This window comes from Quercus lobata, chromosome 1, assembly GCF_001633185.2.
Source record: "Quercus lobata isolate SW786 chromosome 1, ValleyOak3.0 Primary Assembly, whole genome shotgun sequence".
Lineage (NCBI taxonomy): Eukaryota > Viridiplantae > Streptophyta > Magnoliopsida > Fagales > Fagaceae > Quercus > Quercus lobata.
The window spans coordinates 25,182,068-25,200,104 of record NC_044904.1 but is presented as its reverse complement, the minus strand read 5'-3'; positions in this window follow the sequence as shown (position 1 = coordinate 25,200,104).

The window sequence follows — 18,037 nt, the reverse complement described above, 5'->3', positions numbered from 1 at the left end:
TTTCAACAAATTTTCAGGTTCTATCTTTTGCAAGTTCCTCTTTGTTTTCTTTTCTTTTGTTTATGATTGACTTTCTTTAAGTTCTACTTTTTTTTTTCTTATATGTATCACGTTAACTTTTTTTTTTTCCCCTTCTTCTTTATTTTAAAATGTAATTTTTAAATAAATGATTCATTCATATACTCCACCATTGTACTTCTTAATGAATTGTCATTTCATGTTGTAGGTATTGTGATCCAAAGATAGGGCTGTCTTATGCTACAAAAGAAGTATCTATACTACTATTTAAGGGGCTTCCCCTGTTTGGATTCCATATTTTTCATGCCTAAGATACCTTCATCATACCCACTTACAAGTTTTCAACTACCAGGGATAGATATGTAAATTAAAACTCCTACATTTTAAAACCACAAACTCACGTACGCTTTGCAGTTTCTATCTCACTTCCTCTCTCTCATTTTTCCTCAGATTGCAGACATCTAGTTTAGCTCTACATCCTCTTTTCTTTTTCTTCAGATTAAAGACATTTACTGTCAGAGGTTTCAACAAATTTTCAGGTTCTATTTTTTGCAAGTTCCTCTTTATTTTCTTTTCTTTTGTTTATGATTGACTTTCTTTAAGTTCTACTTTTTTTTTCTTATATGTATCATGTTAACTCTTTTTTTTAAATGTAATTTTGAAATAAATGGTTCCTTCATATACTCTACCATTGTACTTCTTAATGAATTGTCATTTCATGTTGTAGGTATTGTGATCCAAAGACAGGGCTGCCTTATGCTACAAAAGAAGCATTCAAAATCATTCGTAAATAGTTAAACAGTACGGCTTCCCTTACCTCCCTTACCTCCTTTAATAGCCTTTGTTTACATTTTATTTAAAAAATTTGAATTGAAATAAAAATAATTTCATATAAATGATCAATTACTATTTCCTTCTTCTTCCTCACTTCACTTTTTTTTTTTTTCCTTCTTCATATACATATATATATATATTTTTTTTTACCATCATTGTATATGTTTTTGGCGTTAAATTTTTTTATTTAGGTATGTAGCAACCTTGAGTTCTACCTTCTCTTTATATATATATATGTATCACGTTAACTCTCTTTTTTTTTTCTTTTCTTTTTTTTTAAAAATTTAATTTTGAAATGTTGGTGGTGATTGAAAACAAAAAAAGCCACGTTGTATCAAAAAAATTATCTACCACGTTTCTATTTTGAAAAAAAAAAATCCTACGTTTTTGTAAAAAAAAAAAACTCTGGCCGACCCTTTTTTTTTTCAAATTCAAAAAAAAAAAAAAAAAAAAAAAAAAAAAAAAAAAAAAAAACCTTAACACGTTTGAATTCCACTCCCACATTTTACTCCTAACAAATTGTTTGAATTCCACTCTCCCATGTTTTACTCCTAAGAAACTGCTTTACTATCAAATTTAAAATTTTTAACTTCTCTTTAATAACATGCATGCTAACGTTGGTTTGTTAATTAAAGTTTAAAAAAAAAAAAAATACTTGGTTCCCTAATTCTTTTATCTCTCTTAGGTTCACGTATGCACAAACTTTTTGGATTGCATTGAGGAGTCATTGGAATGGACATGTAAAATAGTAGGGTTAGACATGTAAAATTATCAATTTAAAGAGTCCTAAATTTTAGATAAATTTGACAAAACATTACCTACAAAATAGGAACACTTCTACTAACCCACTTATTCTAACACATGTTTCTAATATTATATTCTTAAAAAAAACCTCACGTTGAGTAAAAAAAAAAAACACAACTAAATAGTAAAATTTCTAATATTTTATTCTTAGAAAAAACCTCACGTTCAGTTAAAAAAAAAAAAAAAACCCTAATGAAATATCCTTAATTTAATAAACTTATCTTTATCTCTAAATCATAAGAAATGGTTTAAAATCTTAAATTGATAAAAATTGAAAACAAAAAACCTAATGAAAAAAGCCACGTTGTATCAAAAAAATTATCTACCACGTTTCTATTTTGAAAAAAAAAAATCCTACGTTTTGTAAAAAAAAAAAAAAAAAAAAAAACTCTGGCCGACCCTTTTTTTTTTCAAATTCAAAAAAAAAAAAATAGAAAAAAGAAAAAAAACCTTAACATGTTTGAATTCCACTCCCACATTTTACTCCTAACAAATTGTTTGAATTCCACTCTCCCATGTTTTACTCCTAAGAAACTGCTTTACTATCAAATTTAAAAATTTTTAACTTCTCTTTAATAACATGCATGCTAACGTTGGTTTGTTAATTAAAGTTTAAAAAAAAAAAATGATACTTGGTTCCCTAATTCTTTTATCTCTCTTAGGTTCACGTATGCACAAACTTTTTGGATTGCATTGAGGAGTCATTGGAATGGACACGTAAAATAGTAGGGTTAGACATGTAAAATTATCAATTTAAAGAGTCCTAAATTTTAGATAAATTTGACAAAACATTACCTACAAAATAGGAACACTTCTACTAACCCACTTATTCTAACACATGTTTCTAATATTATATTCTTAAAAAAAACCTCACGTTGAGTAAAAAAAAAAAACACAACTAAATAGTAAAATTTCTAATATTTTATTCTTAGAAAAAACCTCACGTTCAGTTAAAAAAAAAAAAAAAACCCTAATGAAATATCCTTAATTTAATAAACTTATCTTTATCTCTAAATCATAAGAAATGGTTTAAAATCTTAAATTGATAAAAATTGAAAACAAAAAACCTAATGAAAAAAGCCACGTTGTATCAAAAAAATTATCTACCACGTCTCTATTTTGAAAAAAAAAAAACTCTAGCCGACCCTTCTTTATTTTTCAAATTCAAAAAAAAATAAAAAATAAGCCTTAACACGTTTGAATTCCACTCCCACATTTTACTCCTAACAAATTGTTTGAATTCCACTCTCCTATGTTTTACTCCTAAGAAACTGCTTTACTATCAAATTTAAAAATTTTAACTTCTCTTTAATAACATGCACGCTAACGTTGGTTTGTTAATTAAAGTTTTTTTTTTTTTTTTTAAATACTTGGTTCCCTAATTCTTTTATCTCTCTTAGGTTCACGTATGCACAAACTTTTTGAATTGCATTGAGGAGTCATTGGAATGGACATGTAAAATAGTAGGGTTAGACATGTAAAATTATCAATTTAAAGAGTCCTAAATTTTAGATAAATTTGACAAAACATTACCTACAAAATAGGAACACTTCTACTAACCCACTTATTCTAACACATGTTTCTAATATTATATTCTTAAAAAAAACCTCACGTTGAGTAAAAAAAAAAAACACAACTAAATAGTAAAATTTCTAATATTTTATTCTTAGAAAAAACCTCACGTTCAGTTAAAAAAAAAAAAAAAACCCTAATGAAATATCCTTAATTTAATAAACTTATCTTTATCTCTAAATCATAAGAAATGGTTTAAAATCTTAAATTGATAAAAATTGAAAACAAAAAACCTAATGAAAAAAGCCACGTTGTATCAAAAAAATTATCTACCACGTTTCTATTTTGAAAAAAAAAAAAAAACCTTAGCACGTTTGAATTCCACTCCCACATTTTACTCCTAACAAATTGTTTGAATTCCACTCTCCCATGTTTTACTCCTAAGAAACTGCTTTACTATCAAATTTAAAAATTTTAACTTCCCTTTAACTTCTTTTGCTTATCCAGTTTTTATTTTATTTTATTTAAGTTTCATGTTATATCCTCCTTCCTTTTCATCTTCTTCTTCTTTTGGATATATCAAAAAAAAAAAAAAAACCGAATAGAATATTACTGCACTGGAATAACAAAAGACTTCATTACTTGACTTCCAAGATTATCCGGATAAGTATATAAGAAAATATTATTCTTTTACTTATAATGTTTTTTAGTTTTCTATTTCTTACATTCAATTGATGCTTTAAAATATTGTATCTGTTTTTGCTCTCAACGTGTCTTCTCTTGAGTTCCATTCATTGTTATCCAATTTTTAATGCCTCGGGTTGCAACCATTGTCATACAGAATATATGGTGAGTAGGGTTTCTTTTTTATTTATGTTGTAATAAATTTATTTTAGAATTTTTTTGAACAAAAATTTAAATGGATTTAATCTCAATTGCAAGCTAGGCAAGACCATGTGTGGTGCTGTTAGCAAATTATGGAACCCAATATGTAGAGCATTCCTCAAAATCCCATTAATTCTTTGATTTCATAAGGAAATCAATGGAACTCAATGGATGGTTGTGCCACTTGATCATTCCTTTGCTTGCACAATTTATTTGGTTTTATTTCGGATTGAACATTTGCATCTGTGGCCTCTATTCTACAACACCATTTTGTGCTTTGTGTGGAGCCCAGGTCTTACCATTTTTTTTTTCTTGCAGATGTTATGTACATGTGCAAAGAACATGAGGATATTAGCAAGATGGGAGAACAATTGACTGTCTTGGCTTTTGATCTAAGAGAGATGTATTTTTTTAAAAGTAAATATTATGTATTGTAAGTAGCTGACTTTTTTTTAGCATTTATTCATTTTATTGAGAAACTACCTTTTGATTGTGGACTTAGTAGAGGGCACAAACAAATTTTTGAAATCATTTTGTTTACATTTTACTAACTGAATGGCATATACCATTTTGTTTGATTATTTTCTTTCTTTCATTTTAGAATTCTTTTCATTTTTTATGTTGCATTATATTCTTCATTTTTTATTTTTTATATTATTCCCTTTTTATTTTATTTTTTTTATTTTTTGCCATTTGAGAGTGCAAGTTAGCTAAGAGTGATATAGATAATTCTGAGTATATTTTAGTAACCATTAAATTTGATTATCCAAACATTTTAGTAGGGAGATTGTGAAAAAGAAAAATATAAGGCGGATCAAAATTTTAGTAAAAAATAAATTTTATGAAGCTTTAAAAAAAAAAAATTCCAAACAAAATGACTACAAACATATCAAAAGGAAAAACATTTTAGGTGGGTTTGTGGGAGACATGTAACGATAGTATAGGAAACCCACACATAATGTAGGAGAGAGGTTTCATGAGAATCTCTCATAAGATAATTTTCCTCTTTTCTTATTTATTCATTACATATAACCTTACAAAATTTATTAGCAAAAAACTAGCCTCTGAGCACGCGCTCAGAGGCTCTTCTATTTTTTGGGCTATTTTTTGGATAAGGGTTAATTTAGAACATTTATTATAATTTGAAATTATTACATTTTTCAATCACAAAAAAAAAAACCTAGGGGTGTGATGAGTGTCATGTGTGGAGAAATAATTTTCCAATCACACTCCTAGATTTTTTTGTGATGAAAAATTATTGTGATTGGAAAATTATTTCTCCACACATGACACTCATCACACCCCTAGGTTTTTTTTTTTTTGTGATTGAAAAATGTAATAATTCTAAATTATAATAAATGTTCTAAATTAATCCTTACCCAAAAAATAGAAGAGCCTCTGAGCACGTGCGTGAGCGCGTGCTCAGAGGCTAGTTACTATTTAAAGGGTTGTCCTTGTTTGGATCATATTTTTTTTGTTCAAAAATACCCCCGATACTCCTAAGTTTAAGTAGAAACAAAACTTAAGAATAAATAAGTAAAAATACATGTATAACTTGCACTAAAATATTGCCTACAAAATAGAAACACTCTTCTATTAACCCACTTTTTCAAAACAACTATACATTTATTTATTTGTTTATTTTTAAAATAGAAAAATGGATATGAATTATCCCATGTTTTACTCTTAAAAACTGATTTTATTATGTCAAGTGTCAACAACGTTTTGCTCTTTTCAATTACCAACCAATTTTTGCCCCTTTTTACAGCCAATTAAATTTATCACGTTTTATTGTTTTACTCCTAAAAAAATGATTTTAATTTGCCAATCACGTTTTCTACTTATCCAATTACTAAATTCAATTTTTTTTTTCTCTCTTTCAACAAACTGTAAACTAAATTCAAACTTTTTAAAAGATAAAATTACACAATTATTTTTTTATTAGTAAAAAACTTATATAATTATCACAACAATTGCTAATCACGTTTTCCACTTTCTCAATTACCAAAAAAAAAAAAAAAGGATTCCCTTTTACTACAGATTAGAACTTCCAATACAAACAAAAAAAACAGTCACTTTCTAATCTTCATTTGTCTCTTGACTTCTCACCAATAAACACATACATGGTAGTTACCTCTCTTTAAAAAAAATTCTTTGAAATTTCAAAATCCAAGCAATCAATAACTCCCACTATTTTTCACCAATCAAAACTAAAATTGGGTTACACATGTGAGATTCAAGTATTAGTTTTTCTATTTTCTTTGCTCCTTTGGTTCTTAAAAAGTACAAAGTTGTGAGGTTCTCAAGTTTGTCTATTTAACTCTGTTGGATTTGATTATTCATTTCATTTATCATCAATTGAATTCAACTTAAATTTGTAGTTTTGTTGTTCGATCTCCATAAATTATTTGGTTTTCATTTTCTTTTTCTTTTCTTTTGTGAGTTTGTAGTTGTAAAGGAACCTTTTGAAGCAACCCAAGTTTGAGAACAAACAGTAAGACAAGCAGACAAGGTATAGTTTGAATTTGTGTTTTCTAATTTTGTAGCTTTAATGGATTGGTAATTTTCCCATCCATGATTCTATATAGGGTGAAAATGGTTCAAATTTGTTCTTGAAGGGTTTTAATACTTGGTTTATTTTTTATCCATAAAAATGTACTTTCAAAAAATATTTGTTGGTTAAACATAAATAAGAATGGATTTTTGAAAGTGAAAATCCTATGTCAATTTAAACAATTCCTCTAATTTAATAAAAGTTTCTGCTGCTGTAGAAAAAAAATTCAAACAAAAAGTCAGCACTAGGATTCAACAGAATGGTACATTTACAGATAATTTATAGGACTGAAATGAAAAACTCCCTTAACATATTTTTCAACTATTTTCTTTTCCTTTTTTTCATTCAAAACTTCACTAAATTTGTTTCCAATGTTTAATATCTTCTTTACCTTTTTTTTTATTGCATTAAAATACTCTCTTTTTATTTTTTGGAAATTTGGATTTATGTTGTTTTTAGGTGACTGAGAACCTTGGAAAATGAATGGAAATTGAAATATTTATTATTCGTTAATTGTTGAGGATTCTTTTTTCTAGCAACCAAAACAGTATTATTAGTAACTCACTTTTTAATTTATTTACAGGTTGATTTGGTAAATTAAGAAGGGTAAATTATTAAATTTTTCCCAAAAAAATAGAAAAGCCTCTATTATAAAATTTGATCAATTTGTTTTGGAAGTTATTGAATACAAAGCATGATTTGATAAACTTTTCCCGTCATGAACTAAGCTTCTCAGATTGATTTTTTCAAGTTGGATTTTGTAGAATATAAGTGCACAACATCTCATTGGAATCTACAACAATTGAGTTTTGAGGAGATTTTCTTGCCATTGGTCCGTATTTTATATAACTGTAATTATCTAATCAAAATTAGTGTTAAAATTTGATGTCTAATTTTCTGGACTATTTACAATTTTATCTTAGCTTCATTTGATCAATGTCTTTGGATAAAGGAGTATAAAGATCAGCGATCTGCAAATGACAACAACCATGTTTCTCTGTCAAATTCCTTCCAAGGGTATTCTCACCATTTCTTTTAGCTAGGCTTTTTTAAATTGATAGGAAAATTTTGTCTCAATCACATATTATATTAAAGTTCAATATTGTTGCTTACAATATATTTAAAACTAGCATTTGAGCACGCGCTTACGATTACTATAACAAATGCAAATTATTAACTTACTAAAAGACAAAAAGACTCTAAACAAATCATGCCTTTTGAATTTGCATCAAGTGTTACGTATCCTCAGTTAATAAATTTGCATCAACGTTTTGCTTTGTTTTGTTTTTTGTTTGTTTGTATTTTTTTTTTTTTTTAAAGGGTGGTGAGTCCTTCAACGTTGGTTTCCTATTTTTTTTTTCAACTTCAAGCCAAAAAAAAAAAAAAAATCCCAATGTTTTAGATATTTTAATAATATGCCGGCATTGTTTTACATCTAAATTTTTTTTTAAATGTTTTAAGTATTTTTATTCCTAAAATTTTGCCTATTATTTAGATATTAAAGCAAGAATGATACTGGAGAACTTATCTTTAAGGATAAAATTTTAATGTTGTGGTGAAAATTGCTTCTAAATAATAGACTAACTTTTAGAGGTTAAAACCTACACCCTTAAATATATCTTATATTTGATAATTTTGTTGAATTGCATAGTGGGCACATTGGATGAGTTTGGCTGAGACACTTTACAAAACTATTGTATGATTCCAAGCTCACATAAAGTGGTGGTCATCTATCAAGTGGTTGTTAATGACTCTTTTTTGTATATAAGAAAAAATATTTATCCTACCTATGCCTATATTTATCAATTTGTGTAATTATATGTTGGATTCAATTTATTGTTTTTTGAAATATTAATGTACAATTTAGCTTTATTTTTCTCAATCGCATCTCTTCCATATGAAATTAATTAATTATCCCTAACATTTTTTGTGCCTTTCACTACAACTTCTTTTCATTTTTTAAAAGAAAAGAAAATTTAAAAATTAAATGATATTATTGCTCACGTGAGAGACTTCCCATAATCACAATCTTATTAAATTATTTAAATTAAAACTATTTAATTTTTTTTAGGCATTTGAAACTTTTGTTATGGATGTGTACTTAATGGCTACGTATTATGACTAAATGGCTACCTTTTATGATTTTAAAAAAAAAAAAAAAAAAGCTAGCTAGCCTCTGAGCACGTGCTCATGCGTGTGCTTAGAGGCTTTTCTATTTTTTGAGTAAATGTTAATAATTTGCATAGATTATAAATTGGAATTACTATTTTTTTCAATTATAAAAATACCTAGGAGTTTGATGAGTGTTACGTATGGAGAAAGGTTAATAATTTTAATATTTGGTACAAACGCATGACACTCATCACACTCTTAGGTATTTTAGTTCCAAACATAGGTGAAGTTTAGAAAATTACTTATTGATCTTGAAATTTCACATTAATTATATGAATTAGACTCTGAACACGCGCTCACGCGCGTGCTCAAAGGCTCTTTTATTTTTTGGATAAGGGTTAATTTTAAGCATTTATTATAATTTGAGATTACTTTATTTTCCAATCACAAAAAAAATCTAGGGGTGTGATGAAAAAATTATTTCACCTGCTAGATTTTGTGATATCTTTAATTTTTTCATCACACGCCTAGATTTTTTTTTGTGATTGGAAAATAAAGTAATCCCAAAATATAATAAATGCTTAAAATTAACCCTTACACATAAAATAAAAGAGCCTCTGAGCACGCGCGTGAGCGCGTGTTCAGAGGCTAGTATTATTTTATTATGTTGAAAACTAAAATAAAACTGCTAATGTTGGGTGTTTTATAAAATAAGAAGGTAAGATAGATAAAATAATTTTTTGTGAAGCAATAGATGCTTTTAAACATGTATTTTCTCAACTCAGATTGAAGTTGTCCTCTCCGTGGATTTGAATTAGAATCCTCACTACATTTGTTTACCCGATGTGATGTTGCGAGGGCAATTTGGTTTAGAAGTCAGTGACCCATCAGCCATCAAAATATATTGCATATAGATATAATCCATTACTCTGTTGATCGGGTTTTTTGCTAGACCCTCCAGTATCTCTTTATTTTGTTAAAGAGCACAAAGCTAGATTGCTCCCATTTGAGGTTTTATCTATTGATTGCATATGGAGGTGGATAAATAAAGCAGTTCACGAAGGTGTAGTGCCATCAGAATCCCAGATTATGAGATCACTTTATAAGCTAGTTCAAGAGCATCAAGTGATATATGACTCCAAGTCTTCGTTGGAAATATTAGAAGCAGTTGTAACTGGTCCAAACCAAGGCAAGACTTCCTTAAAGTGAACTGTGATGCAGCAGTAGGGGACAAATTTTCTTGCATAGCAGTGGTAAGATTGGACAGGGAAGTTGATATTTGCCCATTCAAAGAAAGTGTATTCCAAAGTCTCTGTTCAAGCGAAGGCAATTTTCTTGCGTGGTAGTGGGGGTTAGGGATTGGAGAGGGAAGTTGGTATTTGCCCATTCAAAGAAAGTGTATACCAAAGTCTCTGTTCAAGCGAAGGCAATTTTCTTGCGTTGTAGTGGGGGTTAGGGATTTTAGAGGGAAGTTGGCATTTGCCCATTCAAAGAAAGTGTATACCAAAGTCTTTGTTCAAGCGAAGGCTGAAGCTATTCTTAGCAAGTTTGTCAGACCTGGTCTTAGAACTTCGGTTGAGATGGGTTAGCTTTAAAGTCTAACCACAAGGCAATACCGGAGTGTCGATACATTAAACTTAACGAATTTCATACCAATAAGTTAAATAAACAAATTTTCATTACTACTTTTATTATATATTTTAACTTATATTCATAATATTATATTATATTCTATACTTTAATTAGCCATCTCTAAAAGGGAGTTTATAAATAAATTCACACTTTTATACTTCAAAAATTAATTATAACTCATAATGAATTTTTTTCATGCTTTATTATTTTACTTTTATTAACTTTCTAATTTAAAATATGCTTGAAAATCATTTAATTTTCCCCATATATTTATATAATAACTAATAGCCGAAACGTTTGACTTTTTATTAACCACTCCTCATTCTGCCACATGGCTACATAAATTGCTGACACGTTCACTTTAAAACACTAAACAATTGTATCTTTTTGGTGGTTTGCTTATTTAGTTTCAGTGGGTAACTATTTATTATTGTTTATATATGCTATTTACTTTTTGTTTTCTTCTTTCTGTTTTCTGTTTTCTGTTTTTTTTTTCCCCTTCTGCGAGAACAAACCCAATGAAGGTTGTGGACAAAAAATAGAGCACCCTTGATGCTACTGCTATTGGTAATTCTTTTCTTCACAATCATGCTATTGTTTTCTGTTTTTAATTTTTAATTTTTATAATAACAAACATTTATAACTAAGGCATTGAAATATTTTGTGCACACCATGTGTTTGAGAAAATTTTGCGCAGAGTAAACCAATTGCCGATAAAGTGTTTTGCCTTTGTCAGAGCACTCACAGCAGTGGAGCTAAATCTATTTTTTTTAGTTCCATTGCTACAGTGCACATCTAAAGATAGATGTGCATAGTTCATAAGAGCTAAAAAAAAAAAAACATTATTTTATTCTGCCAGTGATTAAAATAATAAAAAGTGCCTCTCTCTCTCTCAGTTGCTCTTGCCTCTCTTTCTCTCTCTCAGTCACTCTCTCTTTCTCAGTTACTCCGTGCTCTCTGACCCACACCTTCGCCAGCCTTAACGTCACCGACCCAAGCCCCAAGCCGCCGATCCATGTTTATGACCCACGCCTCTGCCCAGTCCTCCATCTCAACGCTCACCCAATGCCGATCAAACCCACTTCTCTTCCGCCGATTAGACCCACGTCGACACTGTCCTCCCCAAGTCGTAAGCCACCGCTGCCACCCATCTCTTTATTCTCTTTGCCATGATTGAGTTTTTTTTATTTATGTATTTTCATATGGGTTTGGTAGCTGTGGTGGTGGTGGTGGTGGTTGATTTTGGTTATGGTAGTGGTGGTGGATGATTTTGACAGTGGGTTTGTGGATTTTGGTTGTGGTGGTGGTGGATGATTTTGGCTTTGGCAATGAGTTTTGTGGATTTTGGCTATGAGTTTTGTGGTTGTAGCAGTGGCAGTGGCAGTGGATTGTGGTTTTGTTTTTTTTTTGTTTTTGTTTTTTTTTCTATGTTGTGTTGTGGTTGCCAAAGTAGAGTGGTGGTGGTGGTGGTGGTTGTGAGTGTGGCTAATGGTAGAGGTGGTTGTGGTTGGTGCTATGAATGTTTTTTGGGTAGTGGGATATATTATTTTATTGTAGAAGATATATTATTTTTTTGTGATGTTTATATTATTTTATTGTGTTGAAAACTAAAATAAATCTACTGCTGCAGCATGTTTATAGGTAAAATAGATAAAGTAATTTTTGGTGGAGCTAAAAAGCTAAATTTTTAGCTCCACTGCTGTGGATGCTCTCATATTTGCTGTGTTTGCTCTGTATCTGAGATATTTTCCAACCATTGTATAAAGTTGTTTTGATGCTTGACAGTAGTGGTGGGATTAATTAAATTATATTATATTAAGATATTTGTCCTCTTGAATCTTTGTTTGACTGAGCATTAGTCTATATATTTGCTGGACTGTGCGTATTGTGCCTGCACTGCATTGTTTGGTTTTGAAATATTGTTGGCTTATAATATATTATTTTTACTACTATTTAAGGGACTTTCTCTATTTGAATTTCTCAATTTTGATACTTAAAATACTCTTAAATTTATAAGTTTATAAAACTTGAATGATAGGGTTAGAAATGTAATAAAAAAAAAAAAAAAAAAAAAAAAACCACATTCAAATGTTTCTCAAAAAAAAAAAAAAAAACCACTCTCAATTTTTTTTTTGTTTATTTTTTTTAAACCACTTTTAATTCTATAACAAAATTTTCGGATAACTCCCATAAAAATAAAAAGTTTCGGATAAAAAATAAAAACGACGTTCAAATTTTTCCTAACAAAACCCCATGTTCAATTTTTTTTTTTTTTTTTTTAAACCCACTTTCAATTCTATAACAAAAGTTTCGGATAACTCCCATAAAAATAAAAAGTTTCAGATAAAAAATAAAAACCACGTTCAAATTTTCCCTAACAAACCCCACGTTCAATTTAAAAAAAAAAAAAAAACCACTTTCAATTCTATAACAAAAGTTTCGGATAACTACTCTGCTTAAAAAAAAAAAAAATCCAAAAATTTTCAAATACCAAGTTTTGATTCTTAAAAGAAAAAAAAAAAAAAAATGTTACCTTTGACTAGAGTTTCGGATAACTACTCTACTAAAAGAATCTGAAGTTAAAAACAAATCCAAAAATTTTCAGATACCACATCCTAACCCAACCCACGTTCAACCCTATAAAAGAAAAAGAAAAAAGAAAACCATGTTATTTTTTACAAGAGTTTCAAATAACTACGACTAAAATAACTGAAGGAAGTTAAAAATATGTAACACATGTATATATTTTGAAATTGAGATTCTTATTTAAAAAAAAAAAAAACCACATCTCTAGCCAACTTTTTTTTTTGTGGAGAAATCCATCTACAACTACTACTATAAAAGGTGAAGGAAGTTAAAAATCTACAACACGTCTTGGTTGGTGTTCATAGAAAGCCTTTAATGGAGGCTGCTTCAGGATTACATCATTGTACAATTATGAGAGAAAAATTTAAGTTCCGGCCGAGAGGGTTAATTGGTGAGTTGATTGTTTGGAGGTATGAGTTTTAATTTAGAGATTTTGTGAGTGTGTGTTTGTGTTTTTTGTTTGAACTTTCATTTTGTTGCTGGCTTTGATTTCAAGTATATACATTTTGTTTTTTGTTATGTGTGTCATGTATTACATATTCCAAAATCGAAAATTTCATGTTCTAAAGAAAACGAATTTGTTTGAGATTGAGAGGTTTGGTGATTTTTCTGGGTATAACCTTCAGTTTGTAGATAGCAAAATCTTATTGCTATTAATTTGGTTTACAATGAATACTTACCATTACTTTGGTTTTATAGGCATTTATTAACTTTATAAAACTTAAAGACTTAACTATTCACAAACACAACTACTGGTATTTCCCAAAATAAAATAAAAAATAAAAAAAATTCCTTACATCTACATGTCTATACACACGTTTAAAAACTTGAAAGTTAATAATTTGTATCAATTATAATTTGGGATTACCATATTTTCCACTAACAAAAATACTTAGGAGTGTGATGAGTATTATGTGTTTGTAAATGAAATAATTTTTCATCACACCCCTAGATTTTTTTATGATTGGAAAATGTAGTAATCCTAAATTATAATAAATGCTCTAAATTAACCCTTACTCACGTGTGTGCTCAGAGACTAGTATGGTATTAAGTCTTTTTGTCTCTTACGATTTATTGCTTGGCTGGGCATTATTTAGATTCTGTAGTGTGTTCGTACTGTGCTGCTCTTTTTCTGCAATTCGGTGATGAAGTCAAAGCAAATGTTTTATTTGCATCTCTTGGTAAGTGGTGATTGGTCATTGTAGTACATACACAACAGTATATGGTAAGGCAATGAATAACTGCCTTAAGATTTTATGTTTCATACATTTTATGGATAGTTAAGGATATTTAAGATTTAATTCTTCCTTTTAGTTTAAATTTAAGTTTGATTTCTATTTTTCATTAAGTAATTTAATGTTTTATCTTTATATAAAATAGTTTTCCTGTGCATTGCACGGGTTAGCGAATAGTATATATATATATATATATATATATAAGTCAATTATGCTAATTTTATATGTAAGGATGATAGGCCCAAGAGTACATATCTATAAAGTATATTGGGCCAGAGGCCCAATCCAAGGACATTAAGTAATCCGGGGACAGGTAAACACCTTCTAAGAGTCCATATTGGTAAGTGAATAGTTGAAGTCTGATCACAATCAACTAAGAAGATGGTCCAAGGATGAATACTTCTTCGGCTGAACAAAGTTGAGGTCAAAAGATGTGGTCTGACACCAAGAGCAACGTCCCGGACAATTCCACTGATGAGGATAAGTATTCAGAAGGAACAGAATAAAAGGAGGCTATTAAATATCTCAAGGAAAAGTTGCTACCATCACATTAAATGCTCTGCAATTAACTCTTTGGCCGCATTAATAAAGAAGTGATACATGAATAGTATCTTTCAGCCTTACAGTTACTCCTTAAAAACTTTCGGAAGGTGCTGATAGGACAAATATCAACACCAACCATCTGACCAACACGTGGAGGATAGAGATGAAAGGGAAAGAGGGTATAAAATAGAGGGGATACTTTGAGAGAGGGGATCAAGAAATTAAGAGAAAAACACTGTAGCAATCAAGAATTGTATTTGTAATCAAACTTTAGAGAAATATATAAAAGCTGATCTCCGCGGACTGTGTCGAGGAGGGTTTCCTTTACTTTAAACCAGTCTATCTTCCTTTTCTTGTCATTTGAATCTACTTTATTTGTTGTCCAACTCATTAAAACCCAGTTTTCCAATCCACTCTCTACAAATTCATTGTATTTAGTTTTTTGGGCCTAAGTTTATCCATCACTTGGGTAAAGGATCCAAATTGCGTCCTTACATTATAAATTTAATGCCTACATTTGTATTTAATTAATTAATAAATTAATTATGACATCATCGTGGTTCAACCTCGGTCAAACCGCAGTTCGACCTCAGTCAAACCTTGGTCCGATTTTAAAAACCTTAAACTTCTCCTCTTACTAAATTGGAGGCTTCTTAATCTTGTTAAAGTTTTAAATTCTATAGTAAGTTCTTTGGAAATGTATCTTTTAGTTGGGTGAGTTGAGATGTAAATTGTGCAACTCATGATCTTGCTAAATGGTCTTTGAAGCAGTCCTTTTTTGGTGTATTTAGTTTGAGTCATTGCCCTTCAAGTTTTGCTTGCATTATCTTGGATGAGGCTTGGATGTGGTTTCTAGGGGTGTAATCGGTTTGGGTCGGTCGGTGTTGAAGGCAATTTTTGCACCGAACTAAAAATTTCAGTTTTAATTTTTGAGCACTAAAACCGACTTGTAAGGAAGAGACGCCGAATCGACTGATTACATGTTAAGTCGGGTTTCGGTGTTTGGAATGCGAGAAACAAAAGCAATTAAAAAAAAGAAGAATATTTTTTTGCATCAAACAAAGATATTATTGAAAGGCAAAAGCAGTACAACAACTAACAAGAAAAGCAAGACCAACACAGACCCTGTTTTCAACAAAAAATACAAAGCAACACAACAAAAAACATAAAACACAAACTAAGATTAGGCTATCATCTACAACAAAAGTAGCAGCTACAATGTTTCTTTAAAACAAACATCATGGGATGACACAAAACCCATGGAATCCAGTACAAGCATGGGTGATTTGGGATGAGAGAAACAAAATCAAGAAGACATACCATAGCAAGAAACGAAGAGAGAGAATCGGTGCTGGAAGAAATGAGAAAAATAAGATGCAAGGTATGTGGATATCAAAAAAGAAAAAGATGTAGGGTATGTGCTTGTAAGAGGGAGAGAAAATTGGGGGAGGGGCAACTGGAAGATGCTAGGGTTGTAACTTATAAGTTTATAACTTATAAAGATGTTAGGGTTTAAAAAAAAAAATTAAAAACTCAAAATGGATAGGCGAAGGCTCAAATTTGTGAACAAGTGGCCAAAACACACGCGTCATTCCACTAAGCTACTCACTCTATTATATTTTAAACTTACATAAATATCTATATATCAGTCGGTTTTGGGGTGAAAAAATCCATCACCAAAAGTGAAACCAAAATATTTCAATTTCAAGAAATTCAAACCGAAACCGAACCAAAAAATTGGACTTGGTTCTGCCGGTTTCGGCCTTTTTTTTTTGGTTTATCGGTTTTTTGCACACCCCTGGTAGTTTCTGTTTGTTCTTGCAATAAAAATTTTCTTCTCATTTAAAAAAAAAAAAAAAAAAAAAAAAAAAAAAAGAAAAGAAAAGAAAGTAGCTTCTGATCTATCGCCATTAAAATTAAAGCTATATGAATCATGAAAACGTCATGACAATTCAGCTAGCAAATCAGCTTGGAATATTAAATACAAAAAAATGAAAAATTTGCAACCACATATCATCCGACCCACTTACCTTGGACTCTAGATTGGTCACAGATTTGAATTTCAAATTAGCTAAATACAGGTAAACTAGCCATCAAGTTGAGTTGTCATGGACTTTTCATATTAGCACAAACCATACTTCTATAATGACACTTTGATACTGTTTATTAAAATAGAGACAACTGACCTACTCCAAAGTCCAAATACAAATGTATCCCTCCCTGGCTCCCAGCCGCTTCCTTCAGTGACAGGTCCAATTTCACTCAGAAGAAACGGATAGACAGAACATGCACCACACATGGAAATCCAACCATATTTCCTTCAAAAAATCATATTCCGCTCTCGTCTGTTTAAAAAAGTGTCCAATTATTTGAACACAGTTCATCTTTATTGAATCCATTCAAAGTGAATATGAGTTTATTGCAAGATTTATCATTTCGGATGGTTACACACATTGAGCATCCACATTGGTGAAACCATAATTTTAGATATTTGACTCCACTAAAAGTTATTTTATCTATTTTACCTTCTTCCTTTACAAGACATCCAACATCAGTAGTTTTATTTTAATTTTCAACACAATAAAATAACATAAACGGCACAATAAAATAATATATCATTCAACAGCCAAAACACAACCACAACCACCATCAAAGCCATGGAAACCACCGCACAGCTGCAACACCACCACTGTGACCAAAACTCATCAAGAACCAAAGAAGAAGACCAAAAAAAGATAGAGCAGAAAAACCAAAAAAAAACAAGCAGAAATATGAGCAAAACCTAGATCAGAAAAACTAGAAAAAAAAAAGAGCAGAAATATAAGCAACCTAGATCGAGAAAAACTAGCAAAAACCCAAGCCCGAAGCCCAAAGACGCCGAAACCCACGCCCGAAACACAAACCCGAAATGCAAACAAAGCCCGAAACCCATGCTGAAACACAAACTCAAACACCGAATCCCATACCAAAACACAAACACAGCCCAAAACGCAGCCCGAATTCCACTCTGAAACACAAACATAAATGTCGAAACTCATACTGAAACAGAAACACAAACACCGAAAATGGGTTAGCGATGGGCTTGGGGCTTGGGTCGACGGCTAGTTGAGGAAGAAAGATGGTCGGAGCTTGGCAGGAGAGAGGAAGAGAGAACCAAGAGCTTAGGAAACAAAGGGAGTCTGTAACGAAGAAAAAAAAAAAGAAAAAGAAAAAAAAAGAAACATTATTTTAATTGGAGGTTTAATAAAATATCATATTTTTGCTTTAGCTTCATGCTACAATGCGTAGCTATAGATGGCTGTGCACTATAACTTAAAGCATC